Source organism: Lepus europaeus, chromosome 7, assembly GCF_033115175.1.
Source record: "Lepus europaeus isolate LE1 chromosome 7, mLepTim1.pri, whole genome shotgun sequence".
Taxonomy (NCBI): domain Eukaryota; kingdom Metazoa; phylum Chordata; class Mammalia; order Lagomorpha; family Leporidae; genus Lepus; species Lepus europaeus.
The window spans coordinates 90,648,274-90,662,337 of NC_084833.1; the positions used below are offsets into that span (position 1 = coordinate 90,648,274).

At 39.6% G+C, this 14,064-nt stretch overlaps 1 protein-coding gene and 1 pseudogene across 12 annotated transcripts in view; one reads left to right on the top strand and one right to left on the bottom strand.

Annotated features, from left to right (window-relative positions):
• Positions 1 to 14,064, top strand: part of YAP1 (Yes1 associated transcriptional regulator) — a 147,989-nt gene that overhangs the window by 13,831 nt on the left and 120,094 nt on the right. The window lies entirely within an intron of this gene.
• Positions 4,529 to 4,794, bottom strand: LOC133763373 (ATP synthase subunit f, mitochondrial-like; annotated as a pseudogene).

Below are 14,064 nucleotides of genomic sequence, written 5' to 3' on the forward strand. Positions count from 1 at the left end.
AGAAAGAGAGAATATTTTCTATCTGATGTTAAACTCCCCAAATACCGGTGCTGGGCAGGCTGAAGCCAGTAGCCTATAACTCCATCTGAATGTCCCACATGGGTGACAGGGCTCCAAGCGTTTCATCTTCAATTGCTTTTCCAGGCACAGTAGCAGCGAGGTGGGTCTTCAACTGCTTTTCCAGGCACAGTAGCAGCGAGGTGGGTAGAAAGTAGAGTAGCCAGGACTTGAATCAGGGATGCTGGCATCATAGATAGCACTTAACTTGTGGTACCACACATCAACCCTTCTTATCTTTTTACCTGGTACCAGGGCATTTCAAAAAATTCATGCAAAAATAGAATCACAAGATAAGTTTTTTTAGGTTTATAGAAGTTTTTGATGTCCATGCATATTTTTTCCTAATATGAATCTTTATTTTTTGTTGTCTTTTTAATATGCATTTTTCATGAATGTTTTAAAGTATTCTTATATATACAACTTTAACAATTAGGGCTTTAAAATAGCCTCTTGGAATTAGTGATCTGTCAGTCTCTCTTTCATCAGTACCCATAGTCATGCATGTCTAAATTGATTCAGTACTTATTAGAGTACTTGCATAGTTTAACCCAAAAGATATGTAACTGTGTTTTTATCTCAGTTTATGTTGCTTTCCCTGTTAGGTACTCTTTTAATAGATGGTTCAAGAAGTAATCTATGTTCAGTCTTCAGTAGGTCATTGCCCATGTCATAGAATAAAACATTTCTCCTGTATTCTACTTAGTGATCACATAAACATTTTAAAGGACTAAGAGTTTCATGAAAACTAAATTTTGGTTAAGACAGATCCACCCATAGGTGATGACTGACATTTTTTAGGACCCTTTGTTGTTGGTCTATAGTTGAATTTTTCCAGGTCCACTTTTCAAACAGCCTTCCCCTTGCCCAGATAAAAACTGGTTACATAAAATCAAAGTTTTAAAACCGCATAAAATATTTAGCGACCAAAGAAAAACAAGATTAGAGCACTATACAGCAATCAGAGAAGAGGGTAAAATATTACCACCAGGAAAAGATATGCTTTAGGATACACAAAAGGCATTAAAATACTGAATGGTACGGGGAGGAATGGACAGTATCAGTTCACCTAGTTAAACATGTACCATAAGGAACTGTGTTAAAATAGTGAAGTGCCAAGGTTAGAAATGAGCTAAATGAGATTCCTGAGACCCTACCTAGAATTAATTCCTACTAGGTAAAAAAAAACAATTTTTACAAAGTTAAAATGCATCAAATCTCCTTGATAACTTTTTATTATTATTATTATTATTATTATTTATTTTTATTTTTTGACAAGCAGAGTGGTCAGTGAGAGAGAGAGAGACAGAGAGAAAGGTCTTCCTTTTCTGTTGGTTCACTCCCCAGTGGCTGCCGCGGCTGGCGCACCGCGCTGATCCGAAGGCAGGAGCCAGGTGCTTCTGGTCTCCCATAGGGTACAGGGCCTAAGCACTTGGGCCATCCTCCACTGCCTTCCCGGGCCATAGCAGAGAGCTGGCCTGGAAGAGGGGCAACCGGGACAGAATCCGGTGCCCCGACCGGGACTAGAAGATAAAATTGTTATTGAAGAGTTGTCCAAATACAGATGTTTCTGTTTTTCCTTTACACATGTTCAGACTGATATAGGTTATGTTTCTGAAATCAATGTAGTTTGGATGGATTCCAAATGATGTAACAGGAGCACTTTTAACTCCTCCCAGCTGGAGGGTATCCAGATTTTCCTGTTAGGACTAGTTCAGATCTGTACTTAAGAGTAAGAAAATACTGATTCTCTGCAATGATGTATAAATATCATCGTCCTGTATATTTGAGGATAAAGTATGCCCTTTCTATACCTGGCTATTCTTCAGTTTTGATTTAGTGTTGTTGATACTCCAGATAAGAATCTGCACGGCTTATCTGTAACCTAATTCCCTCTTCTAACACAGAGTGGTTTTACTAAAAAAAAAAACAAAACCAAACAAACAAAAAAAAACAAAAAAAACCCACCACTTGGTTCTAGATTATGTATGTTGAATTACTTTTATGGTGTTACAGTTTCTTTGTACCTATAGTCCTTTTGTTGCTTTCTTTGAACTCACTATATGTGCTTATTGGTCGCTTGATTTCATGAATGTCTATGTAGTCATTTCATTTAGCCAGCGTCATTTAAGTGCTTGCTGGGTTCTACTATATGGATTTGGGACAAAATAACGTAAGTCTTAATGGTTAGGATGAGTCTCAGTACTGCTGTAAATCATCTTGTTTGTCTTTTCGTTACTAACTAGCTCTCACTAGAGACTAACTATAAGCTCAGTGAAGATGAATTTTGCTCTCTTTCTTGAGTGTTACATTTTTTGGCAAATGACATTGTTTAGACTACTAATTTATTTCAGAGACCATTGGACAATGTTCACTCTGGTTGATGCTTACACTTCCTGTATAATTACATATTACTATCATTTTTTCAAAACATCCCACTTTGGATGATAAATAACATATTCTAAGCTAAAACGTGTGCTAACCAGATTATTTGTGTATTTAAAAGTTAATTTTATGAATTTGAGATTATCATTAAATAACTAATGAAAAAGGATACTGCTTATGTTCTGGATATATGATATAACAGTAGTTCTGGAGTGTTAAAAGTTTGTTCCATGGACAGTGAATATCTGACTGCTTTAGAATTAAATGGGTAAGAAATGGAATTCCATTGTTGTAAAGGTGATAACCAGAGGGCAGATTACTCTGGGAGTCCAGCGGAGGAGAAATAAGATGGTGGCTTTGGTACTTAGGCCAAGAAACAGTATTCACGTCATACCTATGGAATTAGTACCTTGAACTCAGTCAATGGTGGATAGAGATGAGGTGGGAGTAAGAAACAGTTGCAGAAAGGTTTTCTGGTAACACCAAAGAGCTTGCACTCCCCACCTTGAATAACATTGCGTCTTAATAGAGTCTCCCCATTAATGTTGCTAATCATGGTTAATTGTGTACTCTAAATTTTTTCCCCAGTTTTTAGAAAGTATTTTTTGATAAGAATACACTTGACAAACTATTAAGTGGCTTTGGTTTTATTTACTGCTTGAAGTAAATTGTTTAGACATGAGGATCATGCATTATATGAACATTGTTAAATGTAATCATATCCTATATACATTTTTAAAAGCTCATTTTGATATTAGTGCCTATTTAAGGTTTTGTTTGCTGCTTTTTAAATTTTTATTTATTTTTTAAATTATTTACTTGAGAGAGGTAGAGAGGTAGAGTCAAGGAGAGAGAGGTCTTCTATTCCGCTGGTTCACTCCCCAAATGACTGCAATGGCTAGAGCTGAGCTGATCTGAAGCTAGGAGCCAGGAGCTTCTTCCGGGTCTCCCACACAGGGACAGGGGCCCAAAGACTTGGGCCATCTTCTACTGCTTTCCCAGGCTACAACAGAGAGCTGGATTGGAAGAGGAGCAACCGGGACTTGAACTGGTGCCCGTATGAGATGCTGGCACTGCAGGCTGGGGCTTTAACCCACTGCGCCACAGTGCCGGCCCCAGCTACTTTTTTTTTTTTTAAAGATGTTTTTATTTATTTGAAAGGCAGAGTTACAGGGAGGCAGAGACAGAGAAAGAGGTCTTCTATTTGCTGGCTCACTCCCCAGATGGCCGCAATGGCTGAAGCTGCGTGGATCCAAAGCCAGGAGCCAGGAGCTTCTTCCGGGTCTCCCACGCGGGTGCAGGGGCCCAAGGACTTGGGCCATCTTCCACTGCTATCCCAGGCCATAACAGAGAGCTGGGTTGGAAGAGGAGCGGCCAGGACTCGAACCGGCGCCCATATGGGTTGCTGGTGCTTCAGGCCAGGGCTTTAACCTGCTGCACCACAGCGCCGGCTCCAACAACTACTTTATTGTATCGTACAGTTTCGTGGGTCAGGAATTTAGTAAAGGCATAGCTGAGTGTTCTTTTCCATATAGCATTGGTGGAGGTTACTTACTGCTATTTAGCTGGCAGACTAAGCCCAAAGATGGCTTCACTCACATGTGTTGTCCTTTGGTGTAGGTGGCTGGAACTATCCAAATGACCTTTTCATCATTGCATTCTCCAGGTAGTTGGATTATTTAATAACAACAGGATTCCTAGAGAGAAGACTTCAAGAGCCTAAGGCCTAGTCTCATATATCTCATTCTGTTAGGCCAGTAACTAAACTAGCTCATAGAAGGTCAAAACAAATTAGATTTCATTTTTCAGTTGAATGAATGGCCAAGAATTGGTGATTATTTTTAATTCACCATAGTCTTTAAATAAATTTTTCATAATGTTGAACTTTTTATCAGTGAATTATGATGCAAATATTGTTGTAATTTACTCTTTTTTTTTTTTTTTTTAATCCTGTCATCTTTTACTGGGTGTTAGTTCTCACTTCAGGTATAAAAGAATCCAGCAACAATAGAGTTCCTTGGAAATGGGAGCTGGGCCAGGGAGCTCATGGTTGTCAGTGCAGAGTACATCCTCACATTGGCATCTCTTAGTGGTACTTGCAGCGCTGCTCATGTTTGAGTTCCTTTTAAGAAAGACAGTAGTTGAAAAGCACATAAGCTGCCAATACCATGTTCACCTCACACTGCTCCCTTTCTTCACGTTGATGGGCTTGTTGTAATACTGGTAGTAACCTCTTGGAAATGTTGGACCAGTGCCTTTAGGGGTGAAATATGGCATTAGTATTCGGCTTGGCAGCTCCCCTAGTTTGACATCCATAAGTTTCTTCTTCTTCAGTGGTATGACTAACGCCATCTTAGAGTCCTTGTGTCTCCTGTGACTGTAATTCACTTTTTTTTTTTAAGATTTATTTGAAAGGCAGAGTTACAGAGAGGCAGAGGGAGAAGAGAGAGAGGTCTTCCATCTGCTGGTTCACTACCCAAATGACCACAAAGGCTGGAGCCTCGCCTGTCCGAAGCCAGGAGTCAGGAGCTTCCTCTGGGTCTCTGACTCGGATGCAGGGGCCCAAAGCACTTGGGCCATCCTCCACTGCTTTTCCACACCATAAGCAGAAAGCTGATCAGAAGAAGAGCAGCTGGGACATGAACCCGGCGCCCACATGGGATGCCGGTGCCACAAGCAGAACTTAGCAAACTATCCACAGTGCCATTTTGTGTGTGTGTGTGTGTGTGAGAGAGAGAGAGAGAGAGAGAGAGAGATTTAATCCTCCGTGAATTACCTTTTGATCAGTGATATGAATGTAGGGGTCTTAGTTAATTTTTTTCTCAGCTGGGAAAAATTATCCTAGAACTATTTCATAAAAAGTTGATTTCTTGGGGCCAGTGCTGTGGCATAGCAGGTTAAAGTCCTGGCCTGAAACACTGGCATCCCTTATGGGCGCCAGTTCTTGTCCCAGCTACTCCTCTTCTGATCCAGCTCTGTGCTATGGCCTTGGAAAGCAGTGGAAGATGGCCCAAGTCCTTGGGCCCTTGCACCCGTGTGGGAGACCTGGAAGAGGCTCCTGGCTCCTGGCTTTGGATCCGCGCAGTTCTGGCCATTGAGGCCATCTGGGGAATGAACCAGTAGATGGAAGACCTCTCTCTGTGTCTACCTCTGTGTGACTCTGTCTTTCAAATAAATAAAAAATCTTTAAAAAAAAAAGATTTCTTCCCTTATTGGCTAGTAATTTTAACCTCTGTCCATAATAAATATACATCTGTTACTCTGTCCTGTTGGATCCCTTTCTGTTCCTGTGCCAGTAGTATTCTGTCATAATTACTTGTGCATTTGACTATGTTTTGATACTGGAGTAAGTTCTTTTATATTGTCCTGTCTGTGGTATTCTTAGTTTGTTGTATTCAAATAAATTTTAGAATTCATCTTTCAAGTTATTCAAAGGACCCTTTTGAAATTTTGACATTGCAATGAATCTATGAAAAATGTGGAAAATTGGCATATGTATACTATTAAGTCTTCTAATCTGTTAAGATGGTGTAAAAATTCCCTTACCCCACTCTCCTTAATGTGGGAAATTCTAGTAATCCAAAGATACAGGACTAACTAGACAGACCTGGGTTGGAACTTAGTTCTGCTTCTTATTGTCTTTGGGCCTCAGGCAGGTCATGTAAACTATACATTTCAGTTTTCTTATCTAAAAATGAGTGGCAGTATCTGCCCAGCAGAGTTACAAGGATCAGCTGTCGTGTAAAAATCCTTAGCACAGAAACTAGTGAATGATAATCTCTTATTCTAAATATCATTACACTTTTAAATATTATACTGCCATTTCTTGGCAGTAAAAAAGTTAAGCTTATTAGTGTAATGAATTCATCAAAATGAATAGGTAGAATTTAGGTGATGCATATATGAATGTGCACTGTAAAATTCTATCTGACTTGCTACATGCTTGATATTTTCATATAATTTCAGAAATAAAACTATGAAAAATATATATTGTTTAAGCGAATTTGCTACTTTTCTTTCTCCCACTACTATGAGGTCAAAGTAAAAACAAGTTAAATTTGACTTTTTAGATGGTTTTGAGCATTTTTTACAGTGATGATGTTTCTTTTCTTGATATTATTAACCTTATAAGGTCTAAAAATGTTTACAGCATAGCTTATAATTAACTTCTGGTTTTGAGAGAAATGGAAGGTTGAGTCAAGTTCTTTTCTTGCTGTATTGGTTATTGCTTCATTAAATGACTACACACAAAAAACTTGTGACTTAAATTAATGATTTTGCCATTTGCTGAGCAGTTCTGTTGTTGCCAGGGGAATTTAAGTAGCTGTATTTGGCAATTGGATTTGGGCTGGAGGGTCTAAGGTCTCATTCAAGTGTCTGGGGCTGTGGTGCTGGCTGTTGGCTAGACCTTTTTTTTCTCCATGATCTCCTTATTCACTTGTCTAGTCCAAAGTTCTTTACATGTCAGTGGGAACATTCCAAGAAGAAGATAGAAACTTAAAGGACTCCTGAAGCCAATGTACAATGTCATTTTGATGTGGGCAATGGATATTAATTTCCAATCCAGGTTTTTGCTTCCTGTAGAGACAGAAATACTAAGTAGAGATTGGTATTGTGTGCAGATAGGAACAGAATTTATTTAGTGATAAGAGAATAAACATACATTCATACGTGAGTGCAGGTCATCCCAGACTGAGAAATACCAACATGAGTGGGCCACAGAGTTGCGAGTGCATGAAAGAAAGAGAAAAACCACAAACCACAAATGGTACCTTAGTGGGGGTGGTCCATCTGAGACCATCCACTGTGGAAAGAGGGCTCTCGCCTTCTTCCCACCTCTTTTTAAAAGGTAGGGAGTGGTACCCCAGTTGAATATACAAACTAATGGGGTCTGTGCATGCACCCTGATTCTGGATGTGACAGGTGCATTCTGGAAGGTGGGAATATCAAATCAGCAGTTAAATAAATAGGATTAGATTCCAGTGATAGAAGAATTCAAGCTCACCTAAACTTTGAATAGTTACACCACATCAATTTCTATCATATTCCTATGGTAGAAGCAAGGAACAAGGTCAGCACAGATTCAAAGAGTTAGGAAGTAGACTCTACCTCTTGATGGGGGGAGGCTACAGCAAAAGATTACAGCTGTGTTTTTAATTAGTTTCATCTAGCTGGAAAATTTATTAAAAGTTATTGACAATAGAGGAATTATTGTCTGGGAACTAAAAAAAAAAAATCATGTCAATCAAAAACAGTTTACCCTGTTAAGTCAGTTCTCATTTTGTAATGTTTCATAATGTAATAGAAATTTGACTAATGTTTCCTTCTGAGAAAATGAAATTAGGTGATTTTTAGATCTGTAGATTGGACAGAATATGGACTTCTTGCTTACAATTGGCATTTGTGTTCAAGACTGAATTTTAATTGGCACTCCACTGTAATTTTTTTTAATTTAAGATTTATTTAAGATTTATTTATTTATTGGGAAGGCAGAGTTACAGAGAGGTAGAGAGAGAGAGGTCTTCCACCTGCTAGTTCACTCTCCAAATGACTACAATGGCTGGAGCCTAGCCAATCCAAAGTCAGAAGCCAGGAGATTCTTTGGGGTCCCCCGCATGGGTGCAAGGGCCCAAGCACTTGGGCCATCTTCCACTGCTTTCCCAGCTGGATTGGAAGACTAGCAGCCAGGTCGCGAACCGGTGTGCATATGGGATGCTAGCACTGCAAGTGGCGGCTGTACCTGCAATGCCACTGTGCTGGCCCACTCAATTGTAATGCTTTATAAAATCTTGATATTTTACCAAAACTGTCTCATGGTAAATTGTTTATCACTGATTTAATTTAGGCTTGAAGTCACATGAAAAAAATCTGTAGCAAAATTGGAACCTGGATTTCCTGTTACCTGTGTTTCGTTTAATGACAGTTACGTGCCACATAGTGATGTTCAAGGCCAGTTCACATATATGACAGTATTCTTCTAGAAGATTATAATGGAGCTGAGAAATTCTTATTACTTAGTGACATCATGTTCCTTGCGATGTGGTAGGGCAACACATTACGTCTTCCTGGTGATGCTGTTATAAACAAACTAGCTCTGTGCTGTCAGTCATACAAAAGCATAGCACATATAATTATGTTCTTTACATAATACTTGATAGTAAATGACTATATTACTGGTTTATATGTTTACTATACTTTTAGTCATTGCTTTAGAGCATATTTCTGCTTATATTTTTAAAAAACATTTACTGAAAAACAATATGCCATAGAATACCACCAGTAGCCTCAAACATCTTGTGTTTCTACCATGTCATCGTTCTTGATTGCATCAAGAGGCCACCCAATGATCATACTCTCTGTGATGTTTGCCCAACAAAGTGGCAATGATGCATTTCTTAGGACATACCTCCCCATTGTTAAGGAGCACACAGATATACTTTGTTGCCTTCTTTTCCCTCCTAAGTTTAATTGAGTTGAAAAAAAAGCTCATTGTCATTGCCAAAGGATTAGACTTTTAATATGTGATTCATTTAAATTTTGGGTTAAATACAGGCTATTAGTATAATTATCATTATAATATGTGTGTCAATACCAACATATATACATATATTGATGTAGGAGGCAAGTCCTTATAGTGCCTTTAGAATGATTGTTTATGTTGTTCCTATTTCCCAAAAGTATGTTTTGTGATTACCCACACATGCCTAGGCTCTAGGCTTCTTACAAATGAATACTTGAGAAACACTGCCTCATTGGAATGTAGTGAAGACATTCTCAAATATTTTTTAAATTTTTACTTTTTTGACCTTCCATTTGCGTGTTCACTCCAAAATGCCCACAATGGTTGATCTGGGGAGGAGCCAGAGACAGAAGCAGAGAACTCGGTCTCAGTGTCGTATTTACTTGAGCATCATTGCTGCCTTCAGGGTTTGCAGTGATGGGAAGCTTTAGTCAGGTTCTGGAGCCAGGAATGAAGTCCAGGTACTCTGAAGTGGCATATGAACATTTTAACCACTACTCTCTGACATTCTTAAACATTTAATTTTAAAATTGAGCATATATTTTTCTAAAGCCTTATTAAAACAAGTTTTTTTTTTCTTTTTGCAGTTGACTGATTATAAATCCGATTGAATCCATTGTAATTTTTTTCTGAACTGAAAGTTGAATTTAAACAGTGAATCAGATTTCAGTGCTGTGATTCATGCTTCCAAAATGACTAACATGATTAGCAGGATATCCCAGGTTCTCTTGACAAGTCCATGGTGACTCCTCCATTTTTGGTAGTGGAGTTGTATTGGGTCTGTGAAGAGGCTTTACAAGAAAAAGAGCAGCTATTTATGGAGCATTTCCTCAGGCCTGTAATTTGAAGCCATTATAGCAGAGTTGCTGAACAAGTCTGTGATTGCGAGCCAATCACTCAGGCCCCTTCCCTGCAGCCTGTGTGGAAGAATTCAGAATTGCTGTGTAGAGTTTGTCTATCTTCAGTTTTTGTCAACTCCTTAATTTCCTTTAAAATAAAATTTTTTAAAGATTTATTTGACAGGCAGGCTGAGAGATTTCCCATCTGCTGGTTCATCCCCCAAACTACTGCTCCATCAGGTTCTCCCATGTGGGTGGCAGAGGCACAAAGCACTTGGGCCATCTTTTGCTGCTTTCCCAGGCACATTAACAAGGAGCTGGGTCAGAAGTGGAGCAGCCAGGAAGTAGTGCTGAAATGGGATGTCAGCATCATAAGCACTGGCTTAACCACTACACCACAACCCTTGCCCCTAAAATCATTTTTTTTTTTTTTTGAAGTTTGAGAGGCAAAGACAGAAACAGAGAAACACACACACACACACACACATAGACACACACACACACCCTCTCCCATCTGCTGGTTTATTCCCCAGATGTCTGCAACAACCAGTGCTTGGCCTGACTAGTGTCAGGATTCCAATTTCTTGAGCCATTACTACTGCCTGACAGGATCTGCGTTAGCAGGAAGCAGGAATTGGGAGCCATAGTGGGGAATTAAACACTGTGACTCCAGTATGGAATGTAGGCACCTTAACTGCCAGACCAAAATTCTGCTTCAGCTGCCTACATTTTAAAGAATAAGAGGTTTCAAACATTCTACACCCATTTTGTTAACAGATGGCTTATTAAGAAGTTATGGGATATAACTAGTTTTAGAGTTTTCAGAAAACTGTTCAGCAACCCATCTCATTTAATTAAAATCAGGTCATCTTATCAAATGCAAAACTTACCCAGCACCTTTGCTTAAACTCATAAGAACAACTATTGAGTCACCTGTCAAAGAAATAGGTAACTTTGTTGCCTATCTGTAAAAGCATCATTCATTTTTCTGTAGGGTTGTTTTTGTTTTTAAAGATAGTAATTGGTGATTGGAGTGTTTGTAGCAGTGGTTAAGACATCATTTGGGGGCTGGCATTATGGCATAGTGGGTAAAGCCGCCTCCTGTGATGCCAGCATCCTATTTGGGTATTGTTTGTGTCCTGGCTCCTCCACTTCCAATTCAGCTCCCAGCTAATAGCCTGGGAAATTATCGGAATAAGGGCCAAGTACTTGGGCCCATGCCACCCACAGGGGAGACCTGGATGAACTTACTGGCTCCTGACTTTGGTCTGGTCCAGATCCAGCTGTCTTGGCCATCTGGAGAGTAAATCAGCAAATGCGAAGATAAATCAGTCTCTCTCTCTTGCTTTCTCCCTGTCTCTGAGTAACTCTGACTTTCAAATATATAAATCTTTTTTTTTTTTTTTAAAAGACACCACTTGGAATGCCCAAATTCCCAGATCAGAGTGTCTGGGTTTTAGTGTCAGCTCTTCTCTCTCTCTTTTAGCTTCCTGCTGATGTTTGCCCTTAGAGGTAGCAGTGATGGCTCAAATACTTGGGTTTCTGCCACTCAGATAGAAAACCTGGATTGAGTTCTACTCAATAAGGAAAAATTTAAATGACTGCTAGAAAATTAGTTTTTAGCACTGTTTTTCATTTGAGTTTCAGAAAAGCATCAGTTAATTAAATCAGGAATTACACAATAAGAATTTAAATCTGCTTTTAATTCAAATTCTTTGAAAGTGTTGACATTTGATTCTGCAAGGATTATTCAAAAAGTATGGAAAATGGAATTTTTTTTAAATTCATGCATAATTTTTCATAATACACATTTCTGTGAACTTTTGAAGACTTCATAAAAATCAAAGATATTTCAAATGATTTTCTAGTTATGTGAACATTCTCTGAGATAACTATTTCTTTTAAAAGATTTATTTGTTTGAAAGTGAGAGTTAACACACAGAGTGGGGGACGGGGGGAGAGGGAGGTCCTCCATCTGCTGGTTCACTCCCCAGTTGGCTGCAATGGCCAGAGCTGTGTGTATCCAAAACCAGGAGCCAAGAGCCTCTTCCGGGTCTCCTAAGTGGGTATAGGAACCCAAGGACTTGGGCTATTTGCTGCTGCTTTTTCAGACCATAGCAGAGAGCTGGATCTGAAGTGGAGCAGCCGGGACTGGAACTGGTGCCCATATGGGATGCTGGCACTGTAGGTGGTGGCTTTCCCCGCCGCTGGCCCTGAGATAACTATTTTAACTGACGCTATTACAACCCATGATAATCAGTACAGATTACAAAGGATAGTAACATAAGAGGATATCCCTCATATTATTAGGCTTTTGAAAAAATGGCACTGTAATCCATGAATATTCCTCTTGGATTTCATGATCAGGTTGGATGAAAGAGTTTCTTAATTGTGGCAATTATAATGAAAGAGATTTCCTAGTTCTGTGACCTACTTTAAGATAGACGACATTTCTGTTCAACCAAGTGATGGCTTGGGGAAGCTACTTGTTGGATGTCCTGAGCCATCTTTGTGTCCCTCCTCTCTGTTTCCAAGAACTATTTAAATGAAGTATCAGTTCATTTGAGATTCAGGTTGGATGTTAATTCTATTAGGGAGCCTTCATAAAATTTTCCTAGCTCCTGGTCTGTGTTCCATAAACCACACTTTATTGGGAATACAGTATTCACTTAATTTTTTTATTTTTTTATTATTTATTTTTTGCCAGGCAGAGTAAGTGAGAGAAAGGTCTTCCTTCCGTTGGTTCACTCCCCTAATGGCTGCTACAGCTGGCGCTGCGCCGATCCAAAGCCAGGAGCTGGGTACTTCCTCCTGGTCTCCCATGCGGGTGCAGGGACCCAAACACTTGGGCCATCCTCTGCTGCCCTCCTGGGCCACAGCAGGGAGCTGGACTGGAAGAGGAGCAACCGGACAGAACCCGGCACCCCAACTGGGACTAGAACCCAGGGTGCCGGCGCTGCAAGCAGGCGGAGGATTAGTCAAGTGAGCCACGGCGCCGGCCTAATATTTTTTTTTTAAGATTTGTTTTACTTACTTCAAAGGCAGAGTTGGAGAAACAGAGATCTTTGATCTGCTAATTCACCCTGCAAATGGCTACAACTGCTCGAAACTCCATCTGTATCTCTCAGGAGGGTGGCAAGTACTTGGGCCATCTTCTGCTGCCCTTCCAGGTATATTAACAAAGAGCTGGACCAGAGGTGGAATGGCCTGGACTCAAATGGAATGCCAGCATTGCAGGTGGTGGCTTAAGCTGCTGTACCACAGTGCTGGCCACAAAGTGTTCACTTATTGATGTGTCCTGTGCACCTAACATCATGTGTAGTAAATACTCAACAAAAAAATGTTGAACTTATTTAAGATGTTGTTTCCAGTCATTTTTGAAGGATTATTTTCTTCTGTTTTGGTGTCTTCATGAAGCTTCAGCACGATGCTCAGAACTATGGGACAGGGATGGAGAGCAGCATGGTCCCTGTCCTCAGGAGACAAGGTGGGTGGAATGTAAGAAGTGGCCAGATAAAATAACTAGTTTGACTGCTAAACAGTGTGATAAGGCCCAAGTAGTCTATCTTAAGAACACAGAAAAAGATGAGATTTTGTTGTTGTGGAAGGTTTTTAGAGAAGTTTTTTGGTCTTTCATTGTATTTGAAAGATGGATAGGATTGGATACAATAGAATTTTTTCTCTACTGAATCCTTTGTTGACTGCTTTATTTGGGCAGGGCCCCAAGCACTTGAGCCATCATCCACTGCCTTCCAGGATGTATTAGCAGGAAGCTGGATTGGAAGAGGAGGAGTTGGAACTCAAACCGGCACTCCCAACAATGGTTGCAGGCATTGCAAGCAGCATTTTAACCTTCTGTGCCACAGTGCCTGCCCCAAACATAGTTTTTATAACCTGTTACAGGCAGTAATGCAAATTGTTGATGATTGTTTAGTTGCTTTATTCATTCAGGTGTAGGGAAGATTGTTATTGTTTTGTGAGTAGGTTATTTATACTTAGATTTAATTTCAAAAAAAATGAAGCAAAGCAAAAATATTGGAGGTTATTAAGATAATGTATTTCCAAGCTTTAGTAATTAAATGTTAAGGAAGCTTCTTTGCAGCATGCAAAGTTTGTTTTCTGTGCTGCATTTGACATTATTGCTTTAAATTGAAAACAACCATGTATTGAATACTTGCTTATGTGTGTAGTTAGTCTTCTACCCTGTCTTGTCTCATTTTATCCTCTCCATAGATACCATTTTTATAGATTGAGTGTCTGCTT